This window comes from Mesoplodon densirostris, chromosome 7 (assembly GCF_025265405.1).
Source record: "Mesoplodon densirostris isolate mMesDen1 chromosome 7, mMesDen1 primary haplotype, whole genome shotgun sequence".
NCBI classification, from domain to species: Eukaryota; Metazoa; Chordata; class Mammalia; order Artiodactyla; family Ziphiidae; genus Mesoplodon; species Mesoplodon densirostris.
Genome location: NC_082667.1, coordinates 22,720,754 through 22,748,459, shown reverse-complemented (window position 1 = coordinate 22,748,459; position 27,706 = coordinate 22,720,754). Strand labels below are relative to the sequence as shown.

Genomic DNA, 27,706 nt, shown 5'->3' with positions numbered 1-27,706 from the left:
GAACATACAAAATGTAGGAATTTTGTATTTCTTTCAGATTATTGTACAAAATGTAATCACAAAAATGCCAAGATAGACTGTAGGCTATCTCTTGACACATGGGTATAATGATGAGAATAGTTATTAGGCAGCACATCTGCTTATCCTCATACATGAATGGAAGACACGTAGCATAAACGTCATCACTTTTCATTGCAGTACCTATGGCAGCATCACTAACTGACCATGAAATGCTTTCGAGTGAATCCAGAGGTAGAAAAATGCCATCTTAGCACAGTGCCCAGGCAGTCCCTACCAAACTTGGTTGGCAAAGTAAAACTTCTTTGCTATAACTGACCCACAAATTTGGAGGCTGTGGAGGAATGCAGGAGCCTGCAGCTCTGGCTGAGGTCAGACAGCAACAGTCTGACCACACCTGAAATTCCTTCAGTGTCAAAATAGTACACAGGCTTTTAAAATCCAGTGAGATAATATCCATATCTCCTCATTCTGTCATATTGTGATCAATTTCCCAATGGTTCTCCTGTGTCACCTAATTTAGTTAACAACTTTATTGAGTGCCCATAATATTAGATATGTCAGTCAAACAGCTGCTCTGCCAACCTCCCCTTTAAAACCTACAAATTAAGTTTATTTCTGCACTAAATGATTCATGGCAGTAGTTTCCTGTTTGGGATGCCATACTAAACTTCTCAAGATGCTGAGATCTTAACTTGTTGGTAGATCTATGGAAATTTGTACCAGAGTAAATTACTGTGTGTTTAAATCAACTCTCACAATTGATTATTACATTAAATCATTCTCAAGAGTCTAGGAAGAGTTAAACATGCACATATGGGTAGAAGTTTGGAGGCAGGAGTTGGTAAGAGAAAGACAAAGACTGGTGTCAATAGTTGAGCAAGTGAAATCATTTTTGCCTTTGCTCTGAACACTCTGAAAATATATCCCTCTAGAAAAAGCCAAAACAAGACTTTGGGAACTTCAATCTTACATAATTTGGGGAATATCTCCAAGAAAAAGAACAAAAAATTACAAATTCACAGTTAGGTATAGAGCTTTAGAAGGGGCACATGCAAGTAAAGAGACCTGAAACTTAAGCACCATTAACTTCATGGTCGATCTGGTAAACCAGAGACAAAAACAGATAGATTCTAGTAAACTAGAAACAAAAATAGTAATTTGCACAAATATGTGTAATAGAGTGAGAGGTGGGACCTTTATAGTCATCCTGGGGATTTGACGACTGCCCCCGAGTTTGAGTAAATTATGGCGAGTGTTCCTACATTTTAACAAGTGTGGCTACAGACATCTCTGTTGGGCTAATTGAAGAGGAGACCAAATTCACTTCACAGAAAATATCCATCTTCTACATATACATGAGTAAAACAGAAGAGTATTCCACAGAGACTTCCTTGAAGAGAATATGTGAAAGACAGAGTTTTTGTGCACTTCCTTCCCCTTCCAATAAGTGAAGAGCTGTTTTTTACCTTGTCTCAAGCCAAGTGATTGGGGCAAATGGAAAACATTCATAGAGATAACACAAGAGTGAGAGAGTGAAAGAGAGATTCTCCTGTAGGCTCAGTAGCTGAGACTGTCGTATGGAAAGGACTCTGGGTGTCAAGGTGAGAGTAACATGGGGGAAGAGACCAAGAAGTTTGAATGACGTCAGCCATATAGTGCATCACCATGTCACAGTTGTACAGAGTGAAGGCTCCTGTGACTAGTCTCCTAAAATCCTTCAATGTACATCTGATAAAAGACCCAACATTTGGATCTCTGACTCAGCCGTCACCAGAGGACTATAACCAGCATTAACCAAGTAAAAAGACTTTGTCAATTTCTTTCTCATCCTTTCTCTCCTCTCCCTTACCTCACAAAGTCTGTGGAGTGGAGAGGAACCATGCCAAAATCCTTCTTTCCCCTTGCTGGTTCCCAAACATTTGGTCAATCTTGAACAGGGGTAGGGAGAAAATGCTTGAACTGTGTGAGAGGTGGGTTTTGGTTTAGATTATACTAGATATTTTCATCCTGAAAATGACACTCTTCTAAAACCTAGAAGTTATCAGAAAAGCAACCTATCTGTTAAAGATATCCAGGGAGAGGGGATGGAGATCTCACAGAGGATATTTGAAGGCCCTGGTGGTAGGAAAACAAAATTATTTTCTGACTGTATCCTACCAAGTTTAGTGTGTTTATTAAACCTGTTAGACAACCTTATTTACTTTTTTTTTTTTTTTTTCTGTACGCGGGCCTCTCACTGTTGTGGCCTCTCCCGTTGCGGAGCACAGGCTCCGGACACGCAGGCTCAGCGGCCATGGCTTATGGGCCCAGCCGCTCCGCGGCATGTGGGATCTTCCCAGACCGGGGCACGAACCCGTGTACCCTGCATCGGCAGGCAGACTCTCAACCACTGAGCCACCAGGGAAGCCCCTTATTTACTTTTATTAAATGTTTTGCTACATAGCATTCAATTGTGTCCAATTTTCTTCTCCAGTGGAGCTATGTTCTATTGTTAGCCTGCTATGATGAAAATTCATTATTTTAATACAGCCATATAAGAGCTACTATTTGAAGTAAAATACATGAACTTTTAGAGTGTTTTATCACTAGGTGAAACAAATCCTCTAAAAAGCCCTGCACAAAGGCACTGAAGAATTACATTAAGAAATAATTAAATTTGCTGATGACACCAAGTTTTAATCTATTCCCTCACCCTGGCTGGTGCAAAGTTTGTCATTTCACTGGAATTATATTGCTGTGCACCACCAGATGTTACAAGCATACCTTTGGGTAGTTTTATTATGCATAAAAGGTTGTGTAGAAATGGGTTATATTAACAAAGACTGTTTCATGACAAAGATCCAAAAAATGTCATTTACTACTGTTTATTGCTCTTGTATATGAGCAGTGCTAAAGAAATATAGCCATTTGTTAGTTGATATATCTGACTCTTCATTGATTCAAGGAAACCCAGTTATTTAACACTGTGGTGTTCTATATTCTTCAAGGTTTAATTTTTTAAATATAAAAAGTTACATAGAATTTATTTCAGTAGTAAACATTACCCTTCAGGGCCATGAATTCTGTGTGCACTTAAGTATCCCAAGGTGAGATTTTATCACTACCATTAAAAAAACTAACATAAAATTTTACCTTATGAGGTATTAGGATGATTATGAATATGAAGATGATGTTGACCTGCTCACAAGTGCTTTAACTGATACTTTTATGAGCCCTTTATTGGTTAAAATTTCACTTGTGTATATTATCTCACTTTATCCTCATGACAATTTGGTCTATAATTAGTTGGTCATAGATACCATAAACTTGAGATTTGACATTCAGAGAGGTTAGATAAATTTCTAAGACCATGTAAGTTAGAAGCAGAAAACAGTAGAGCCATTTCTAATTCTAAATCTCATGAGCTCCTAAAACTGAATCCCATGCTCACTGCTCACTCCCTTTCACCATCACAAATATACCTGCCCTTAAGGAACTTGGTCTAAACAAGGGTTATTAAGCAAGAACATATTTATCCTCAAGGCCAGCTACTAACTAAAGGTTATTGAGATCTGTACAAAAAGATATCTAACTACTGGTGATTCTTGGTAGTAGGGATGAGGGAAAGTTTAGTAGCACTTAAAATAAGCCTTGAAGGATATTTTAATTCCTTAAAAGTGGAGGATCAACTACTAACATTTTCCTGCCATAGAATAGTGAGGTGGAGGCTGAGCAACCCTGTTTTCCAAGTTGAGGATAAAAAATGAGAGCTGTGGAGTGCTTACATAGCTGGAATTTGCAGGGCATACATTGTAAAAGAGAGAGCTGTACAGAGGGAACGCTTCAGAAGTCTGTGTGGTCATTCATTGTGGATCCTTGGCCAAGAGCTGGGCTGCACACGTGCAAGGTGAGATTCCCTGAGGCCCAGCAGAGATTCCCTGCTGTGAGGCTGAAAGCTGAATGATACCAGAAGTTGTGCAGTGATGGGACTGTAGGTTGTGTGTGTCTGAGAGACACTGGCCTTCCAGTCCAACCATAATGGAAAGACCATGCTGAGCACCTTGTGTATACAATGTTAAGTTCTAGAAAGGTCACACCACAGTGGTGAGGATGCCTTACTACAGTGAGGAACTTCTCTAAGGCCAAGTTCGGAATGGTAATAAATCTACCCTAACAAAGGATATAACTAAGCCTGGAAGGACCAAAAAGACCTGTCAGCAATTTAACTGCCTGCTAAAAGTCAAAATACTTTTTAAAAGGTGGCATAAGTTAGGTTCCCTTCAATATATGACACAATGTGAAGATTACGTTTTTTAAAAATTCATGGATAGCCAAAAATTATGAAAACATGACCCACTTCCAATTTGTTTAAAAAAGGTTATAAACACAAATGTTGGTATTAGCATACAAAGAGTTTAAAAGCAGTTATAATTAATATGTTTTAAAACAAAGGAATAAAGTAATTGGTGATAAAGAGTAAACAAATGGCAAATCTCAGAATAGTAATAGAAGTTATATAAAGAACCAAATAGAAACTCTAGAATTGCAAAATACAATATCTGAAAATAAATTACAGGATAAACTTATTAGAACCAGAGTCAGGAAATGAAAGTGACATTAGACTTGAGACATTCAATAAAAATTATTCAGTCTGAAGAATACAGGGGAAAATGTTGGAAAAATGAACTAACAAAACATTAACTCAGTGACTTGTAGTTCATCTCAAACAATGTAACCTAATGTAATTTAAGTCCCAGTAGGAGATGAGAGAGGGGATGGTCAATGAGAATATTTGAAACGTAATTGCCAAAACTTTCCTAAATTCATAAGAAACATCAATTTATATACCCCAAACTTTCCTAAATTCATAAGAAACATCAATTTATATACCAAGACTTGTTGATTTCCAATCTCAAGAAGGTTAAATACAAAAAAAAAAAAATCATGACATAGTACACCATACCTAAGTATGCTGAAAACTGAAAAAAAAAGAGAAAATCTTAAAATCAGGCAGAGAAAAAGAAACATTAGATATAGAACAACAAGATTATGAAGGATTGATGACTTCTCATTGGAAACAAGGCAGGCAAAGGAAAATGGATCAACATATTTAAAGTTCTGGATGTAAAACAGTGCTGAATGGTCAACCTAAAATACTGCAAGTAATGAAAATATCCCTTAAAAAGACAGAAATAAAGGTATTTCAGAAAATGACAGCTGAGAACAACTGTCAGCAGCACACCTGAATTTCAGGAAATGAGGAACTTTTGAGATTGAAGAGAAATTACAGCAGACGGAAACTCAGATCTCCCAGAAGGAATGAAAAACAGAGGAAATGGTAAATATGTAGATAAAGATAAAATACATTTTTTCTTTTAATTTTTCTAAAGATGATGAAAGCAAAATGTATAACATCATATTGCCAGATTTCATAAGCAGATGTAAAATATATGAAAACAATAACACTAAGGATGGGAGATAAATGGAATTTCACTACTGTTTTGACATTTTACTTGCAATTTTATAATACTGAATCTAGGTAAACTTGGTTAAGATGCATATCATTACCCCTAGGAAAACTAATAAAATTATTATTTAAAGAAATACAGCTAAAAAGTCTATAAAGAAGATAGAATAATAAAATGTATTTGATCAACTCCAAAGCTGTCAGGAAAGAAGAAGAAAGCCAAAAGCAGATAGTATCACTAAAGAACACATTGCAAAAAACTGAATTAAACCAAACTATATAATTAATGATATTAAATATAAATGCACTAAGCATTGTAATTAAAAAGCAGAGATGGTCAGACTGGATAAAAAAGACCCAACTATTTTGTGGTATCAAGAGCAAGCACTTTACAAAGACAGAACTAGACTGAATGTAAAAGGATGGAACTACACACTAGGAAACACTAAGCATGAGAAATATGGTATGGTTATATTAATATCAGACAAAGTTGACTTAAAATAAAAAAGATAAATAGGAACCACTCAGAATCATAAAATAGCTAATTCATCAAGAAGATATATAAATCCTAAATGTCTGTGAATCTAATAACAGAACTATAAGACACATTAAGAAAACAAAACTAGATAGAAAAATATACAAATGCACATTCATAGTTGCATAGTTAACACCCTATTTTCAGTAATGGGTAGACAACTGAGACAAAAATATCAATAGTGATATATAGATACAGAAGTAGTGATGGGATATATAGTGACACAGAACTGAACATGCAATTAAATAACTTGATTACATTTAATTTATAAAACATTAAACCTAATAATTGTAAAATGCATGCTCTTTTCAAGTGTACATGCAGTGTATACCAAGATGGACCATATACTGGGCCATAACATGAGTTAAAATATAGTGCAGAGGTATCTGGTCTGCCTGGATAATTCCATGCACACCACATTAGTCCACTATGTAAATATATCAGGTTAATCAGATTGAATGAGCAAAAAGTGGCAAGTGTGCTGGATGTCCTGGTAAGGCATGTACAATCTTTAGGAAAGAAGATAAACTCTATGAAGATTCAAGAGCTTACCACATCAGTGAATTTTTCTAAATGCCCAGTGGTATGGTGCATGCTAGGATATCTCTTCCAAAGTAAAGGGGCACCTTTTACCTGCCTACACAGTAGGGTCTAAATTCACAAGTAAGCAAAATGACCTGCCCAGTTGACATTAACTAGTTTCTTCATTGGTCACCTTGGTGCTGGGATAGTGGGCACATGGGAGGAAGAGCCATGATGGCAAGAATGGATGCTATACATAGGCTCAATAACATGGGCTCCAAGGCTGAGGTGGCTATTGCTGCTGCCATATGTCCAACTGCCATGGACCAAAACCTACACTGGGTTCCCAATATAGCACCATCTTTTAAGGGATGGTCATTTAATTGCTTCAGAAAGGACAGTAATTCACCTTGAATGGAATCAACACATATTCTGGGATTGAGTTTTTCTTTCTTCCTTACAGGGTTTTAGCCAGTACAATTCCCAAGGATTTACTGTTTGGTTCACATATGGGATTAAACGCAAAACTGCATTATACTAAGGGATACATTTCATAGCTACATTAATTAACTATGGTGGCATAAAAATGCACCCAAATTTAGTGGCTTAAAGAAATAAACATGTATTTATTACACAGTTTTTTTGGGTCAGGAGTCTGGGAGTTGCTTAGCTAGATGGTTATAGCAGCTAAGGTTGTACTCAACATGTCATTTGAGGCTTTAGTCATCTGAAGGATTAATTGCATGTGGAGATCTATTGCCACGATGTCTCACGTACCTGGTCAGTAAGTACTGGTTTTTGTAGGGGTCTCAATTCCTTGTGGCATGGAACCTATATAAGGTTGTCTGGACTTCTTTGGAAGCTGATAAGTGCTTCTGCCTGAGCAAATGATCTATTAGGGAGCAAGGTGGAAGGAGCATGTTAGTGGAATAGCTCTGGAAGTCACATAGTATCATTTCCACAATATTCTATTGCTTATATTGGTTAACTCCATTCAGTGTGAGAGAAGACTACAGAAGAGAATGAATACATGGAAGTAAAAATCAACAGGTACCATCTTGGAGGTTGGCCTTCATAAGAACCAGTAATGGTGAGGCAGTGGGTACATGACTCTACTTTCTTTGGGGGGGAGGGCAGAGAATTTTAATACATTTTCCAAATTAAATGAAAGGACAAGCACATACTGTAGATACAAACTTAAGACAATTTTATGATTCTAAGACAATTTAGAATCATAAAATGTGAGGTAGACTAGTGAAATTACAAGTTTGGATTAGGAAAATTTTACAGTAATAAAGTAATGTAGGTGCTTCCTTTTCTAAAACTAAAAAAAAGAAAAGCTATTGCGTAAATTACAGCATGTGGTCATGGGATTCACTGGTCTTATCACTTAGAATACTCCGCAGAAGTACAGATTCACACTGACAGAGTGATGGAATGGTCTTTTGAAGGCAAAGATGAGGTTCCCACTTTGAGATGTTATGCTACAAGAATGATGCTCCATCCAACCAGGATGCAATGGCCTTATATGATGCTGTTTCCCAAACAAGTAGAATACCTGGGTTCAGTAGCCAAAGTATAGTAGTAGTAGCCCTACTTGTCATCATTCTCAGTGACCTGTTCGGGGAATCTGTACTTCATGTTTCCATGAATCTAGCCTCTATGGGTCCAGACTCTCTTTGTTGCAATGACTTTTTCCTCTGAATTGCTCTGGTCAAAAACTCAATTCACTCTATGTATGGCTCTATTTCTAGTCTCTCAACTCCATTCAATTGACCATGTGTTTATCCTTCCACCAATACCATCATATCCTGATAACTGTGGCTTATAGAGTAAAACTTGAAATTAAGTAGTGTTAAGTTATAACTTTTTCTCCCCAAAGAAAAAAGGCTATTCTAGATCCTATGCATTTTTATGCACATTTTTAGAATCAACTTGTCATTTTCATAAGAAATCTATTTGGATTTTACTAGAATTGCATTGAATCTATGGATGAACTTGGAGAAAATGGACATCCAACTTAGCTTGGGTTCTGTGTGATATGGGTTCTGACACACTGATATTTACACCTATGAGATTTACTGGTGAGTCCACTTGAGAACAATTCTTCAGGGGCAGAGATGCAGGTCTGGGCAACAGAATAGGTTGACCCATGATACATCTCCTACAGAGGCCACAGTCTATTGCTTTGATAGCTCTGGAACGGGACCATATATTCAGAATTTGCTTGTGATAGTCACCACATCATACGAAGTCCACATTGTTGCCAAACAGACACTGATGAAGTTGTCAGAAAAAATAAATACAAAAGAAAATATAAAACAAATTAAAGTTAATACTGCGCAGGTATTTGTAACTACAAATATTTTTAAAACCCTAGCTTCCACATTGGTAAGACAATAAGCTAGCTGACTGTGAAGGAATAAGCATTATTTAACCAGGTTTGTGAAGCATATCTTTCTCAAGCTTCTATTTCTTCTGTATTTTTTTTCCAACATCAATTCTCCTTTTAGTAATTTAAGAATTGACTAGAGACAATTAAGCTTGCAGCTGTCTATAAGAACTTGCATCTTGATTTTCAATGTAAAAAACTTATGTCATTTTATTTTCTCAAATTCCAAGAGAATAAAACATACTGTTACTGTTCCAAACTGGATTACAATGTGTCAAGTTCAAAGGTTTAGAAGGAATTTATTGAGGAGATGATCACATAGTGTGTTTTATGATTTGCTACAAATTCTGTGGTCACAACATATTAGGGCAAAGTGCTTACTGAGCATTATTAAAAGTTTGATATTGTCACTTTGCCCATTGTTATAGAATCTGGTAGATAGAATGGTAATTCCCCAAAGAGCAATCTATCCCAAGGACTGCATCACTGATGATTTATTTCCATTTAAGATGGTGTTGGTTGTACCCAGGGCCTGTTTATTTTCAATTATCGCTGTTGGAGGGAGACATCTTCTCTGCTCCCTGGAACTGGAAAATAACCTGTCACTTGGCATATCCCATTCTTAAATTCTGAACTCAGATATCATATCCTTCATGAAGCTGTCACTTTATCTCTTTTCCTCCAGTCCTTTTCTCTTCTGAATTCCAATATATTTATTTGTAGATGACTTTATTCCCTACAAACTGATTGCAGGCATCATATGCTGGGAATGTTGTTTTCTAATTAGTATCCTCCACAGTGTCTAGGAAAATACCATACATGAGACATTTAGTGACTCAATGAATTAATCTTATCCAAGGTAGGTAAACAGAGATAATATACAAAAAAAGAAAAATGTAAATTGGTTTATTAGAGTACAGTTTTTTTCTATCCAAACAATATGTCAAACACTACCAAACGTAAGGTAGATAGCTAGTGGGAAGCAGCCGCATAGCACAGGGAGATCAGCTCAGTGCTTTGTGACCGCCTGGAGGGGTGGGATAGGGAGGGTGGGAGGGAGACGCAAGAGGGAGGGGATATGGGAACATATGTATATGTATAACTGATTAAATTTGTTTAAAAAATATTTGGGGTTAATATTTTTAAATTGAATTAAGGTATTAAAGTTGATTATAAATATGTGAATCAGGTGGCAGAGAATTTTGGTTACTAAAGACTGTAGAAGGAGAAATTCGTATTTTATGTAATAAAAAATCCAGAATGTATTTCATTCCAAAACAGCATACAATGTGTATTTATCACAATATGTTCAGATGCACTCTAATCAAATGAAGTAAATCGCTTGGTTAAAATATTTTCAGATATCTGAAATGCAACATCAGCCAATATTTTACAGGCAAAGATCTTGTCTATAGCCATTTTGTTAAAGGCCTAAGAACTGTTAGGTCTTCTCCAATTAGAAGACTTTTTCTGGAAGGCCAGACCTCTAGCAGTAGCTGTGTCCTCCACATTTGGAGCTTGGGGACCCTAACCCTCCTTCTTAGCCTCAGGTCTCACTGAATTCTGGAAACTATTCTGTCCACTTGCCCCTTCAGTCCTCAGCATAAAACGAATACAGGTTAGTCTCCTTTCAAAAAGTTCATTTCTAATGGAAAGCCGGGTCTCCTACTTCTGCCACCTACTTAAGCATCTGTAACCTGCTCCTACACTAACCTGTCTATAGTGGCTCTTCTATCAGAGATCATTGTCAACCTACTCAGATGCTAAATGAAGCCATGAATTTTTCCTTGTCCACTTGGATTTGTTATTAGCCCTGCTCCTCTTTCATGAAACTATCTCCTTCCCTATTTCCCATGAATTTGTTTATCTTCATTCTACCCTTTTCACCAATACCTCCATACACGTCACATCCTCTTGTTACTTTCTCCCCTCCCACTGCATAGTTCCGGCTATATCCAAAGTCACATTTTCAAATACTATTTCAGCTTGAGCTATAATCTCATGGGAATGACTTTTAAATACTTACCATTACTAACTTTTAAACTTTGGCTTGCACTTTTGTCTGGTCGCTGGCTATCTATTTTGGATGCCATAAAAATCACTTCACCTACATCCTTAAGGCAAAATGATCTCACTGCAGCATCTCACAGCAGAACACAAACTTCAGCCCTGTTCTGACTGCCTAAGTTTAACACAGTTTTGTGCAGATGTTGAAAAATTAAAGACCATGGGCCAAATCCAGCCTGCCATCTGTTTGTATACAGCATGTAAGCAAACAATTTGTTAGACTTAAAACAGTTGAAAAAAATGAGGGGAGAATAATATTTCATGATGTAAAAATTTTATGAAATTAAAATTGTCTATAAACAGCACTTTATTGGAATACAGCCATGCTTATTTGTTTACATGTTGTCTATAGCTCCTTCTGTCCTATAATGACAGTAGTTGCAACAGACACAATATGGGTTGCAAAGCTTATTTATATCTGGCCCTTTTGAGAAAAAGTCTGCAGACTCCTGGTTTAACGCATGAAGCCTGAGTTTAAGAGTAGACGGACAGAGCTACATATAAATCTTAGATAATCTTTTCACTAAATGAAATTTCAGAGAAAGTTACTTAGAACTAATGAGGCTTTGTTTTCTTATCTGTAAATCAGAAGTACCAACAGTCACTTCCTTCTATAAGGCTTATTTCATCTCAAGCCTGAGACTATTACCATAGACTTTTGATCATTTTCTCAGTTTCTTCTTCCTAATAGGTGTGGTGAAGCAATGGCAGACAAAATATATTTTAATATGGTATCATCTCAGAAATATTTTCATAATACCTCTGTTGTTCAAGCCTGCTTCAGATTCAAGTGAAACAATCTAACCTTGAATTAATTTAACCAAGTAAATATATTAAACAATTGTATTTAATTTTAGAATTTGCTTTTTTCTTTTTATACACATAGTATATATAAGCATATATGGTATATAATATCTATATAAAGTGTGTTACACATATGGTGTTATAAAAATGGCTCCTTTAAAGTGATGTTAGAAAAACTGCCTTACCATCTTACAGTACTTAGAAAAATAGAACCTGGTTTTATTTAAAGGCCTAAGTGCGAAAGTTACAACTCCATGACAATAGAAAAATGTAGGAAAACCTCTATGACCTCCAGCCTAGTAATTTATGAAACAATTTTATTCTAACTCTCTATCTACAACATCAGGTCATTGGCAACACAGAAGCCCCTTTCTGTTCCCTCCAACAGTTTTTAGGGCACGGTAATTTTGTTTTCCTTGAAGTTGTTTTAGATGCAACACTTCTTATGACAAGCCATACGTACCCGATTATCTAAGATTAATCCTCTATTTAAAAACAACTTTGCACTCCCTTAAACTTCAAAGTATCTTTTGTTTTATTTTGTTAGTTTTTCTATGTTCCTCATCCCCTTGACGATCTGTGCTGGGCTACACCCTGCAGGCCTGCAAGCCCTGTAGCTGCCCAGCCTCAAGACAGAAGAAAGAGCCCAGAGACAGAGACATCAACAGCTTATTGGACATAGGATATTACATATCCAAACCCAAGGTCCTGGAGCAACAGCCCACCGTGGGCAGCAGAGGACAGGCAGGACACAGTAGCAATCTTTGCTACTTGGTGGAGAAGGAGGCTATCATTTATAGGGGGAATTGATTTCAGGTTGGCTCATCAGTTACCAGGGAAACAAGTAGCTGGGCCAAGCAGGTAGGTGATTACTAATTAAGCCCCGTAATTAAGAGGAGTCATGTGAGTGAAGCAGGGACTGGTTGAGCAGGGAATGTACAGAGAACAAAGACCAACCATCTCAAGTGGCATATATATTGATATCTCTCTATACATGCTGATCTCTCTAAATTATATATATGCACATAGTATACATAAATATACCTATAAGTAATAGATGCATATATTGGACACATATTATGGATTCCTTATAGTAGCAAGAAGCAATCAATTAGATTTATAATTCACAACGTGGATAGATCCTAAAACATTTTTTGAATTAAAAAAAGACACCTCTCTCTCTCTCTCTCTCTCTCTCTATATATATATATATATATATATATACATATCACTCAGTATATATGAGTTGATAACTTGATAACTCACTCTTGGTCCTCAAAGTTTACAGTCAAATAGGGGGAAATGGGAGTAAAAAACCAAAGCAAAATTAATGTATGTATGTATATCTATCATATACAGTATATATGAGGATAGCAATAGGTTCATATTTGTAGGTACTATGGATCACAACCAAAAGGAAGTTTTAAGTATTTTCTAAAAGAGCTACAGATCATAAGACAAACTTCTGCCATGATGTTATGGTAGAAATTAACATAAATATGGAGCTTACATAGTTCACATCAAGTACCTAACTTGTGTAGCTTAAGGTTAGTGCTAAGTGTTCCCCTACCATTTTATCAGTATAAATTCTAACAAGGATTATGGTGTGCATGCATTCAAAGGATACAGAATTATTATTTGGAAAATTTGGCTAAGGTAATGAGATTGCAGGGAAAATATTTAACCTTTAAATTGACTTAGGTATTTATTTATAGGTTACTTAGGTTTTCTTTTTATTACTGTGCTTACCTTTTTCCCTTTAATTTCATTTTAAGAAATGACCACTCTGCCCCTCCCCCAAGGCTATTTCCACCTGTGCCCATTTTAATTAAATCTATTATTGACTCAACTTGCACTTGTGTTATATAATTTCTCTTGTGTAATTGGAAATTGTTTTATTCAATAATTATCAAACGGATGATTCAGAGATTCTGGCTTTACTGAAATGTGTGTGGAGGAGTGTTTCATGTAAAGCAGAGCAATCTTTTTATTTCAGGCTCCTTTCATTATATTAAGTTCCAGGAGCTGTTATTTAAACGAAGTTGAAAGAGAACCTATTTACTGGCTGGCAATCATAGACTGAGCATTTGGAGTTCTTGTGGTTTGATCTCACGGTATATTATTTGAATAGAATGCATCAAGTGAAATATGGGGAAGTGCAAGATAAATAATTGGCAAACATAAAGGTAAAATACAAAGATGCTGTCTGCATATTTTGCCTTTGCATCATGGTCCTGATATATTACAAATGTATTCAAGAATGTGTTCAAAGTATTCAGTAGTTTACAAATAATTTAGTGAGTCAGAATTAAAGCAATGTTCCCCTCCAAAGTACTCTTGCTGACTTCATAAGGGAAAATTTCAATGTTGATAAATATAGAACTTTTAATAATAAAGTGTTGTTTCAACTATATATCTTTGGATTATGTGCATTTTCTTGATGAATGTAACCAATACTTTTCTGTGCATTATGAAGCGAAGAGTGGGGGTGGGTAATAGTATTAAAATCCCTTTACGTTTTACAAAGTTCTATTACATACATTTATCAATAATCTTATGTGGGTGTCTGGGCAGGTATTATTACTCTTCTGACTCCAGTTAAAATTTCTTGCATACATTACACTGTCATTCTTTTGCTTTTTGAAAATATAACCAAATAAATTTGAAATTATTGGAGTTATCAAACAGTCTGTACACATAGGCCCATGTGAACCTCTAGTTTGTGATTAAATATATTTCAAAGGGAAAACTGAACAAATTATGCTACTCGGCAGCCAAATCTATTTATTGAAAAAATGGGTTATACAGAATGCTCAGGTGAACATTTCTGATATTAACACAGTTGCTGATTATACAAGGTCTATCTGAGAAGGAAAATAACTCTTGTCATATTCTAAGATGCTGGGTGGAAAGATCAGTTGTCATATAGTTGTTCCCACAAAGAAACTTTCTGGATAAAGAATATGAAAGGAAAGAGAAGAGATATTATATTAGTGGGTTCTTTAAAGTTAGTATATAAGAGCTGGAATACATTCTCCTTCAGAAATCAAAGTAAAGTTTTCCAAGAGAGTGTGGCAAGAACGCCACTTTCTTAGGGCATTTAAAGAGGTCAAAGAGGCAAGATGATATTGATAGAGATGGGGAGGGGTAAAGGACAGTGGACTTGTGTCTGGGGACATCTTATGGAGTAGGCGTTTTCGAGTCAGGTTGACCTAGGTTTAAATCCTGGACCCATTACTTTTCAGTGATGTGAATATAATAGCAAGATCAAACCAAACATAAAATTCCAAATGATAGGCCAGAGCAATATGAAGTTTGCAAAGGAAATATTTGAAAACAAGGGCATGGTTCTAGAAAGCCCCCCAAGGACATAAAAACATTGAAAGACGCCTGAGAGAGGATATGTGAGGGTTCCATCTTTGGAGAGAGTTATATGTGTGCTGTGACTCTCTCCCACCCCAAAGCAGAGGGACGAGGGTGCCTGCGGCTAACCTCAGTGCTAATGAGAAAGGCTTCCATGGGATCCTGTGTAGAGCCCGGTGTTTTCTATAATTGTAGGGGAGTAACACAGTGAACTCTTTTGAGGAATATAAAGGCTATAGCTCTCATATCAGTTTGAGCCAACAAGGTGGGGACAGGAAGGACGGAGGGGGCAAAAGGAGAAAGTGTGTGGGGGGGAGAGACATAGCCACTTGTACGTTGAACCACAGAAACACTTAGTGATGCCAGAACAAGGAGGTGGAAATGGTTCACCAGTACCAGGTGTCTGTGATTTGAACAAAGAGCCAGTCTGAGGTTGTAATCAAGCAGGACCCTGCGGGGCCTTCCCCGGACAGACTCCCCACCCCCATGGCCTCTGCCCGCCTCTTCTTTGTAGAAAAACTTTAGCCTCCTAGGCCTTCCCGAAGTTCCAAAGAATGAGTTTAATAAGAGAAGTGAGAAAATGCAGAAACAAAGTAAACCAGTCAAGCAAGGCAAAATAATCATAGTTTAGTCATAAAACAAAGTCAAGGACCTTTAGTTCCTTCTCAAAGACTATAGATAATATTCTGAGTCACATGCTTTGAGCCGTTTTGCTGATACTGAAATCCCCACCAGGTGAAAGAAGTTACCTGTACGCTGCCCACAAGCAGGTAGATCCCAGACCGGTTGGAACCAGCAGGTTGACACTGTTGACTCCCAGTTACCTCATCACCAACCAATCAGAAGAATGTCCAGGAGCTGATCACACACCCTATAACCCCCAACTCCTCCCTCACCCCATCTTTAAGAACCTTTCTCTGAAGGCCGTCAGGGAATTTCGGCCTTTTAAGCACTAGCTGCCCTCTTTGCCTGCAATAAACACCGCAACTTTCTTTCCTCACAACCTGGTGTCAGTACATTGGCTTTACTCTGGGCAGGTGAGCAGAACCGAGTTTAGTTCAGTAACAAAGCCATTTTAAACACTGATCAAAAGAACACCTAAAAAAAACAAAAAACACCTGGAGGGGTGATGGAACCCACCTCCCGCCCCCAGCTGTGTAAAGCAGAATGGGGATGGGTGGATCCTGAATAACATGCAAAGGTGATCAGAGAGGAAAACATGTGCTCTGAGCATTTGTCAAGGTGAACGGATTTCAAGCCTCCCCATAGCAGTGCCTAATTTAACAAGAACTCTATTTTACTCTTATCTGTTCTCCCCAACATAGCCCATCTTGTACCTCTGTCGGGAACCAGAAACCTCAGTTTTCTCATATTTTGAAAGCCCTATGTGTATATAGCACAGTGGATTACCGGTTACTCTTCACAGCGGTGCAGGAGGTGAGCAGAGCGTGCTGGAAGCGGCAGACACAGGAAATTTCGTGGAAGAGACTGCGGGAGTCAGCACTCCAGGCGGTCGCTGGACCCTAAGAACACGCGCATGCGCCTGGGGGCACGCAGCTCAGCCATCGCGAGACCCACGCTGCGCAGCCGCACTCCTTCGTGTTTAGGCGAGCTGTGGGGAGGCGCCAGCCTACAGCTGCTGCGGCTGTCTGACTGGTCTCGTGGAGCTGCTCACAGCCACCGCCTGCCTGAGGGGACGAAAGACAAACTCTTTGCAGGATTCTGTGGTACTGGCTGCGTCCTGCCAAGTCACATATTTACTGGTCTTGAGCAAAATGGAGACCAGTATTTACATTAAGCTGATGCACCTCTCTGGAGGCCCCACCTTGATGTTCCAGACAAACACGTACACGCTGGTGCATGCTGTGGTTTCCTCGCTGTGCTGTTACCCGTGTGCTTGAGTGGCAGTTTGCCCATCCTTCCCTTCTGGTGCTGAGCAGCCTTGGGCCCCATGATGTGCATGTGAAGCTCATGGCCACCGTGTACCAGAACCTGTTTTCCCATCTATGTGCACAACGCGAACGTGAACGCCGACAAGCGCCAAATTCTCATCAACTACGGTCGTACTCCCAGGAGCTGGAATCCCGCTATTATAGCATGAAAGTTGTTGTGGGAGCATGTTGTGGAATGATGAAGCTTCTGAGGAGAGGAGCTCCCTACAGGACATGGGTGAGTTCTGGCCATGGGCTTGCGCCTTTGAGACAGAGCTGGATTGCGAGCACAGTGTTACCGAGCTGCCCCAGGCGGTTGCCCGGCGCTACCAGTACTGGGCCTCGCATAACCTGCAGCTCATCAGGACCCAGGAGGGTGTTGGGGAGGGGAGCATGCTGTCCTACAGTTTTCTGCACAAGACTTTGGGGGAGCTGCAGGCCACCCTCGTAGCCAAGAAGGAGAAGCTGCAGCTTAAGGCCCAGAAGGAGGACAGGCAGGCCCAGAACTTCCAGAACAAGTAGGAGCAGTGAGAGACCCGTTAGAAGAAGATTCTGGGGGCCTGAAGAGGGCATGGGCAGAGGCTAGTGGAGACTGTGATGCTGAGGACCCCGGGGGAACCCCTGGAAGCAGAGGGAGCCAGCCAGCAGGAGGAGGGGGGAGGTGAAACCCAGTATTCCCGTCAGGCGGTGGTGGGCAAGGAGCCTGACACCGGTCCCGAAGGTGCACAGACAGCCCACCAGGCCCTCAGGCTATAAGGAACCGTGAAGGAGCTGAGGGCAGACCGAGGCTGGGGCCTACATGGTGACTGGAGGCTTCCAAAGACCACTACTAAGAGCATTTTTACACTTTTGTGAGTTGTTTTTTTTTAATTGGTGTCTTTTTATCTCAGTTTGGTGATGATGTACTTTCCAGGGGGAGGTAAAATGACAGATATATAGGCAAAGTTAACTTCTCTACAAACTCTAATTCCACGGCTCCAAAAGTTTGATTAGATTCAAAATGATTTCAGCAAAACCTTATTATAAACTTAGACATTGTTCGGTTGGCTGTTGTCTCCCATTCTCCTCTTTAAACAAGGTTCTTAAGGATGGGTGGAGGACAGTGGGAAGAGAAAGGTGGAAAGGATGCCACGGCCAGGTGGAAACACAAACGTAACCCATTTGGGGGCACACAGAGGTCAATCCTGTGTCCTAATGGCCCACTCTTTTCCCAGTAAATTCTCCTGGGGCAAATAAAAAAGACAACTTCCTAGGAGATTCTGTCTAACCATGGAATAACACTGTGGGTATTTAAGTTATCAACCCTCACTAAATGGCTCCTGAAGGCAACTGGATTGAAAAAATTTTAAATCCTGTAGCCAAAACGAGGATCTATGTCAAACAGCAGCTTGTTTCTTGTTCCCATAGCATTTCATGGCATTGAGGTTTTGGATCATATGTAGTGTTTTATGGAAGGGTTTTACTGTTGTTACAAAGTAAATATGAAATATAATAGAAAACTCAGGTTGCAAACAGTAAACTGTGTAACAAGGCAATTTATAGGGAAGGAGATAAATAGCTATGGGAAGACTGGGTCTGTAAAACATTTCTAGAATGCCATGATTAATTGTTAGTAGGGATAAATTCCTTTTCTCTTAAGAGAGTAGTATTGTGTGTAGAGGTCTTAAAATATCTGTGAGGCTCCCTAAGGGAGAGAGATTATATTAAGTTTAATGATGAAACAGAAATAGAAAAATAGTAAATCAGTAATGAATTTACATAGAAAGGTATTGAATTTATTTTCCATTTAATTTTCATGCAAGTACTTGTGTGATCTGTGAACATGTTATCCATTTGAAATGGAAAGTGCCTTTTTTTGTTGTTTTGATTTTTTTAATGAGCATTAAGAGATGTGAGGATTTTGATGTAGTCACTTAATTGCAATTAGGAAATTGATTGCGATGCTCTGTGTTATAGCTGATGAGTCAAATCACCTAAAGTCTTGTTCAATTATAGTGTTTAAATATATTGAGGAGTTACTGTTTATCATTCATTCACCCATTTATTAGACAAATATTTATCGAGAGCCTACTATGTGCTTGGCAGTGTTGTAGGTCCTAAAAATACAGCCATACAATAAATATTCAGAGGACCTCCCTTCATGATGCTTATATTCTAGAAGGGACAAAAACTACAAGCAGCTAGAAAATTAATGTATATTATTCAGTAGTAAGAATAAAGTTAGTTAAAGGGACACAGAGTGACAGAGTTTGCTATGTTAGAGGGCTCAGGAAAGGCATCCTTGAGGGTGTGTCATCTGTCTTGAGTGAAGGGACGGAATAAGTTATTTGACTATCTATGTGAAGAATATTTCAAAAAGGAAGACAGGAGGGGCACATACTTTAAGTTGCAACATATTCTCTGAGTTTGAGAAATTGTAAGATCAGGTTGATCAGTGATCAAGGAGAATACTGGTAGGAATGAGGCCAGAGAGGTAGAGGGGAGCCAGATAATATAGGGATTTGTAGGAGACCACTGAAGGATTTTAGAGCAGGAGAGTGACATAATCTGATTTACATTGTAGAAATATCTTCTATGTGAACAATAGTTAATAGGAGGAAAAAGGCAGAAGTGGAGAGACCAATTCAATAGCTATTTTAATTGTACGGGAGAGAATGTTGTTCCCATGGGCTAGGGAGATTGCCTGGGAAGAGGTGAAAAGTGGTCATATATCAGATATATTCTGAAGTGTCAAAAACTTTTGATAAGTTCTTATATATAATATCTAATTTAATCTTCAAAATAACTGTATGAGGAAAACAGATATTGTCATCACCTCCATTTCTAGAGGAGGAGTCTGTAGGTGAAAGATATCAAGTAACTTTCTCAATGTCCTTGCATTAGTAAATGATAGAATTAAACATGATTAAACCTGGATTTGGCCATCTCTGTTACTTGAGATTTTGCCCATAACATTACATTGCCCTTTTTTTTTTTTAAATCTAATCCATAAAGTAGACCATGACAGGACAGCAATAGAAAAATGACCTCAAATGTCAGGCATAGTTGAAGTGAAATGGAACTCATTTTTTGTATTGTTTACTTTGTTGCTGTCAAAGATGGATTCCCTGCACCATCTTTGAATAAAACCTTTAATCCCAGAACTGGAAAAGGAAAGATTCTAGGAATTGCAGATAGTAGGCCTGTAGATAGAGGAGGAAAAGGAATGTCATCCTTCCTGCCCCTGACAATTCACCATGAGAACAAGGACAAATTATGTTTTATTTATTGATTCTTTTTTAGGCTGAAGAATTTATTTTCTCAGCAAATTATCTCAATTAATGATCAATTTGTAAGGTAAATGAACCAAATTTAACAATGGTTTCTGTCAACGAACTTTTAAAATATTTTATAAATTAAACAAGTGTACAGTTGTACAACCTTCACTATAATGCAGACTTAGAGCATTCCACCGTTCCTCAGAGTTAATCCACACTCCCACACTCAACTCTAGGAAGCCACTAGTTTTCTTTCATTACCTATAAATCTACCTTTTCTAAAATACTCATATAAATAAAATCATGCATTGTAGGTTTTTTACGTTTGGCTTCTATCTCTTAGCCTACTGTTTTGGAAGTTATCCAAGTTGTAGTGTGAATTGGTAGTTCATTGCTTTTTATGGCCGAATAATATTCCATAATATGGGTGTACCACATTAGTCATTTGTCAGTTGATGGACAATTGGGTTGTTCCCAATTTTGGACAGTTAGGACTAATGATGCGTGAACATTCATACACGTGTTTTTATGTGGACCTGTTTTTTCATTTTTCTTGGATAGATTCCTACGAGTGACATTGCTGAGTTGTATGGTAAATAACTGTTTAATTTTTTAAGAAACATCTTCCAAAGCGTCTGTACCACTTTTAACTTCCCACTAGCAGTGCATGATGGTTCTAGTTTTTCATTATCCTCTCTGACAATATTGTCTGACATTTTGATTAGAGCCATTCTAAGGGTGTGTAGTTGTGTCTCTTTATGAATTTAGCATTTTCCTAATGATTAATAATGTGAGCATATTTCAAGTGCTTATTAGCCGTTCATAAATCTTTTTTTGTTAAATGTTCAAATGTTTCACTGATTTTTAAGTTGGATTGTTTGTCTTATTGAGTTGTAAGGATTATATATTGTGCATACAAGTCTTTATTAGATATATGATTTTCAAATATTTTTCTCCTAGTCTGTGGCTTGACTTCATTTTCATAATGATATTTTTTGAAACAAAAAAAATTTGATGAGGTTCAGTTTATCAATTATTTTATAGATCACATTTAAAGTCTAAGAATATTTTGCCAAGCTCAAGATCATAATGATATTCTGTTATTTTCTATAAGTTTTGTAGTTTAATTCTTACATTTAGGTCTATGAGACTACTTGATCCATTAACATGGTTATTTTCCCATTTATTTAGAACTTCCTAGATTTCTTTCAACAATGCTTTGTAGTTTTAAGTATAAGATGCACTTCTTTGAATATTAAGTGTGTTCCTAGGTATTTTATTCTTTGATCTTATTGTAAATGAAATTGTTTTCTTAATTTCATTTTTGTATTGTTCACTGCTAGTATATGGAAATACAATTGGTTTAAATATGTTTGTCTTGTATCTTGCAATCTTGATGAACTCCTTAATTAGTTCTAACAGTATTTTAGTGACTTCCATAGGATTTTCTATATAGAAAATCATGTCATCTGCAAATAAGATAATTTTTCTATATCTTTTTCTTGTTACATAGCCATGGCAAGAATATCCAGTACAAGGTTGAACAGATGTGACAAGAATGCACATAGTTGAGTCATTTCTCATCTTTGGAGGAAAGCATTCATTTTCATCATTAAGGGTTATGTTAGGTGTGGATATTTCATAAGGGTGTAACCCTCATCATGAGATTAGTGCCCTTATAAGAAGAAACACGAGAAAGCTTATTTCTTTCTGTTTTCCATCATGTCAGAATACAATGAAAAGGATGCCATCTACAAACCTGGAAAAGGGCTCTCACTAGGAACCAAATAAACTAGCACCTTGATTTTGGACTTCCCAGCCCACAGAACTGTAATAAATTTCTGTTGTTTAAGCCACCTAGTCTATGATATCTTGTTAGAGCATCCTGAACCAACTAAGACAGTTGTGGTATATAATATACTTTTTCGTGGTATATATATATATATAATTTTGTGATATATATATATATATATGCATATATAATTTTTCCTTATTGTTTTTGGTAATTTGCATTTCTTGAATTTTACAAACAAAAAGCTATGAGTTCCATTGATTTTCTCAATTATTTATATGCTTTTTATTTCATTGATGTTTCTACTAATATATTTTATTTCCTTGCTCTGGTTGTTTTATTTGTTTACTTTGCTCATGGTTATCTAGTTTCTTAAGGTGGAAGCTCAGGTTATTATTTTGAGATCTCTTTTTCTGATATTGGTCATATGGGTATAAATTTCCCTCTAAGCACTGTTTCAGGTACATTGCATAAATCATATGTTGTATTTTCCTTTTCATTCATTTCAGAATATGTTCTGTTTTGCCTGTGATGTCTTTTTTGATCAATGAGTTATTTAGAATGGTGTTTTTAAAATTAATAATATCAGGGGATTTTTCATATTTTTTGTTGTTGTTGATTTCTAATGTATTTCCATTGTGGTCAGATCACATACTGTGTATGAGTTCCTTACTTTTAAATGTATTATGACTTGTTTTATTGCCTAGCATATGATCTGATCTATTCTGGAGAATGATGCATGTAAAGAATGTGGATTCCACTGTTGTTGGGTAGAAATTACTATAGCTCTTTGTTAGGTTGATACTGTTGTTCAAGTCTTGTATATAGTTCAGGACTTTTTTGATTAGTTCTACCACTTATTGAGAGCAGTGTATCAAACTTTCTCACTCATTTCTCTGTTCAGTTTTGTTCATTTTTTGTTTCATATATTTTGGGCCTGTAAGTTACATATATGTTTATAATTATTGTATCTTCCTGATGAATTGACCCTTTTATCATTATCAAATTCATTGTTTGTCTCTAATAATATTTTTTGCCTTAAAGTGTATTTTGTCTTATACTGATATAGCATTCCAGCTGTCTTAATGCTTACTGTTTGCATGATAAATCTTTTCATATCCAGTCTAATTTTGTCTTAGTCTAAGGTGGATATATAAAACAGCTTGTAGTTGGTTTTGGTTTTTTATTTATATACAGCCTGAGAGTCTTTGCCTATTGATTGGGGTATTTAGACCATTTGCACTCAAAGTAATTATTGGTATGGTTGGATTTATCTTTGTCATTTGTAATTTGTTTTCTAGATGTTTGATCACTTATTGTATCTCACTATTTCTCCCTGTCTGAACTTTTTGGTGATGAATTAGTATTTTTTAATGTACCATTGTCACTCCTCTGTTGATTTTTAAGTGCATTTTTGCATTTTTGGTTGTTTTCCAAATGGTTGTTTTAAGAATTATGCTTATTAATTTGTCACAAGACACTTCATATTAATACTAACTCAATTTTGGTTAAAGTATCAAATTTTGTTCCAGTATACTTTTATTCCTTCTCCCTTTCCTTTTGCTGTTATTGTTATGTATGTTATATTGATATGTATCAGGAACCCAAAAAATAGATTGTTATAATTATCACTTTATATAGGCTTTTGCTTTATATAAAAGTTAAGAAAGAAGGGACAATATATTTATATAAATCTGTAGAAAATGGATTTGGATTTATATTGTTTGTATTAACTCATATATTTGCAACTTCCCATGATCCTGTGAATTTCAGTTGCAATCTAGTGTCATTTTTTGTCAGCCTGGAGAAATTCCATTACCATCTCTGGTAAGGCACTTCTGCTAGCAATAAATTTTCTCAGTTTTTATTTAACATTTATTTTTGTATAATTATTTTGCAACGTATAGAACTTTTTGTTATCCTGCTTAGGTTTGTTGAGTTTCTTCGTTGTGTAGATTTTTGGTTTCATCAAATTTGGAAGTTTTTAGTTACTATTTTATCAAATATTTTGTCAGCTCCTTCTTTTTATTCCTGTTAACAGTAATCAGTCTCAGTTAGGAATATGCTTGTCTTCTAACCACATTATATCAAGCTAGTAGACATATGTTGACCTCCCCCATTCACCTGCCTCTGAGAAGTCATATCTACTGCTGTGTTGCTGGGCATGGGTGATACCTGTCACTCCAAATAAAATTAGCCCATTTTGCCCACTGAAGAGAATCTTATAGTACTTGTGACTTGACACATCCTGGCAGAACTGCCATGCTGAGCTGGGGTGGGGGTGGGGAGAAGATGGGAAGCCAGGCCAGAATGCATAGATCTCCACTTTTCTTACTCAACGTCCAGCAGTTTTGAAACCATAAATACTTTTCAGATTGATTCTGCCTTTGGGTGATTTTTAGAGCAGTGAAATTGTTTTCTTGGTTTCTGTTTTGTTGTGTTTTTGGTCTATTTGTTTGGCTTTTCAGTTGTTTTTGAGGAGAGGATTTGCCATTCTTTTCAATCAGCCATAGCCATAAAATTCCTGCCACTCTTAAACAACAACTTTATTTTGACTGATGAATGAATTGGGTTAGAGTTTGAGCCTGTAGATAGAAACAATTTCCCGCCAAACTGCATGATACACTGCTTTCTGATGTGGAGGGGCTATTAATTAGGACACTTTGAGATGAAAAGTTGATTTCTCCCTCAATTCTTTGTTCAATACAATGCAAAGCTTTTTTAAAGTATCAAAAAAGTCAAAGCTTGCACCACAGACTGTGGAGGCATAGATTGTGAGAAAATTTGCCATTAAGGAGGTTTTAAAATTTATCTTTGAAGTACATTAGTTCAAAAAGTTATTTACTGTTTTATGTTTTGTTTTGTTTTGTTTTCCATCTCTTGCAAGAAAGGAGGTTCATGCCAGGCCACATCATACTTTCAACTGTTTAAAACTTTCCTGTACTTTCTTGCTGCCCCATCAGGGGATATCATTTGCTAAAGCAATTCAGTTATCATGCTCTTTATTTTACTCAAACTCTGTGAGAACTCAGAAGTGGGCTAAATTGGGAAATTTGATGAAGGAACAATATCTTAGAGATAATCATCTTGCTTCAACAAAATGCCTCTTTATTTTAATGGGGCAGGATAAAATCAAACATGCATTTTAAATGCCCTCACCCATGTCACTAATTGCACCATAAGTTGCTTAAAAGAAACAATTACTACAATTCTAGTTGACTCAAGTATTTCACTAAACTTGGCAAGGCTTCCTCTTTCAACTAGAGTATTATGATTATGAAGCAGTAACAAAAAACAAGTTGTTTCTGTCTGAAAATTTATAAGAGAACTAAAGAAAAAATATTTACAGTAAGTAATTATACCCTTAAAGTATTTGCATTTATGTTTCATTTTTATTTAAATAGAAAAGTCAATTTTTGTAGCTTTCTATGACAGAAACTGATACTTATACCCCAATATCAATTTTTATCACTCTCCTTTTACTAATAGTATTACCTCAATTTTACCTGGGTTTATACCTGCTCAGTTATAGGCTACATTTTCCTATCTACATTGCATATAGGAGTGGTCATGAAACTCAGCCTCAGAGAGGTTAATTGACATGCCAAATGTCACAAAGTAGTTTCTTGTGGAATTGGGACATGAAACCATATATTCAACTCTAATAAAAACTTTTGATGCTAAAATAATCTAAACTTTGGGGATATGTTAACTCAAAATTAGCCACAGTTTCCTTCTACTATGGATTTCATTCTTCTTAACAGCCAACAGTTATATTATTCACGTTAATATTTTTTTTCTTTTTTGATCTTTAGGAACAAAATAAAATCTATTCTCAGTGGAGAGAGTTTATTCATATTCATTTTAAACCTAATCATGTTTAGATAATGTAATAATAATGAACTAAAAATGGTCAAAGAGGGCTCACTATTCAAATGGTAATAGAATTTCCATCAATCATAAGATAAAATACCAGACAATGAAGATGCAACTGCAGTATAATAAGTCATTCTAAATGCTGTGTGTGCAGTAGAATCAACAGAGCATTAGTTCAGTTTTATCCACAAAAGAAAGGAAGAAAATTAAGAGATCATAATCTTCCGGTCAACCTCTGAAGCAGAGAAGATGTTGACTTTAGGTTGCATGTGGCCCATTTAAAATGATCCAATATCAGGGATCCATATGAAAGCAGACATTTTTATTTGAAAGTAATTTAGCCTTTTTGTATTGTGAGCTTAGGTTTCTAGCTCTGTCCTCTACCTCCTCATACTTTAGAATGGAGGGAGCTGTTTTGGTGGATGAAAAATGATAGGAGTTAGAAGATACGGAAGCAGAGGTTTCTTTATTGACTGTTGACTAGCTTAGTCAAGTTCAGTGAAGTAGCTGAGTCGAATCTTTTTACTATACCCCGTTGGGTTCCTTTACCTGAAAATGAGAATAGTTTCATATTTCATCAATTCTAAGACCTACCTTTCTGTTTCCAATTTTATCCTCTTTTAAATTGGAACTCATATAACAATAAATAGAATCTTATACGTGACAGCATGTTTTCATTCTTAGTTGTACTTAAGATGGTGGTGCATCTTTTAGTTGATGGTGCCATTGATTTGATCAGATCACTTTGGATCTTGTAGAGAAAATCTAGAAAAAAGTTAAAGGCGGGATGCCATTTTAAGACATCAGAAATACTAGAGATATTGAAATTACTTCAGCTTTTTTAAAAAGTGCCTAAACAATTGCTTAAAGGCAAGGGTGATTGGAAGGGGAATGAAGTTCTTTCTCATCTTTCATAGCAGAGTCACTTGATACAGTTTAAGCTTAATTAAACTTGTAAAGTGTAGTTAAAAATGAATTATTTTGGGCTTCCCTGGTGGCGCAGTGGTTGAGAGTCTGCCTGCTGATGCAGCGGACACAGGTTCGTGCCCCGGTCAGGGAAGATCCCAAATGCCGCGGAGCAGCTGCGCCCGTGAGCCATGGCCGCTGAGCCTGCGCATCCGGAGCCTGTGCTTCGCAATGGGAGAGGCCACAACAGTGAGAGGCCCGCATACCGCAAAAAAAAAAAAAAAAAAGAATTATTTCAACCTCAATATTTCTCATGGTTTTTAATTAAATTTTGTATTGAATTATTTTAGCAATACCTTCTTTAAATTTAGTAACTACTTTAGTTTAGCTATAAGCCAACATTTGTGTTAAATATATTAATTTTCATTGAATAATCTCAATATTTATTTCTAAAATATAAGGAATATGAATCCATGTTTAATAATGTCTTTATAAATAACAATCTTGTGATTCATCCTATCTATCTATACTGATAGAATGACTGACAAGATCACAAGATAAGTATAATGTCTCAGTATCCTGAATGAAGTGCCCTGAATGTTGATAATTGTTATTTCTCAGTGGCAGGATTTGGGGTGATTTTATACCTTCTTTATCCCTTTATTATTTTTTTAAAACTAAGAACATAGCTATTTATAAATCTAGAAATGACAATAAAATTAAATAAACTTCTGTATGTACACATATCTAACTAAATCCTATCCGTCACCCACATACCCCACTACACTTTTTGC

The 27,706-nt window shown here is 36.7% G+C and overlaps 1 pseudogene; it reads left to right on the top strand.

Moving 5' to 3' along the window:
- The first annotated feature begins 11,041 nt into the window (after positions 1 to 11,041).
- On the top strand, positions 11,042 to 17,837 carry LOC132494137 (suppressor of SWI4 1 homolog; annotated as a pseudogene).
- The last annotated feature ends 9,869 nt before the right edge of the window (positions 17,838 to 27,706 follow it).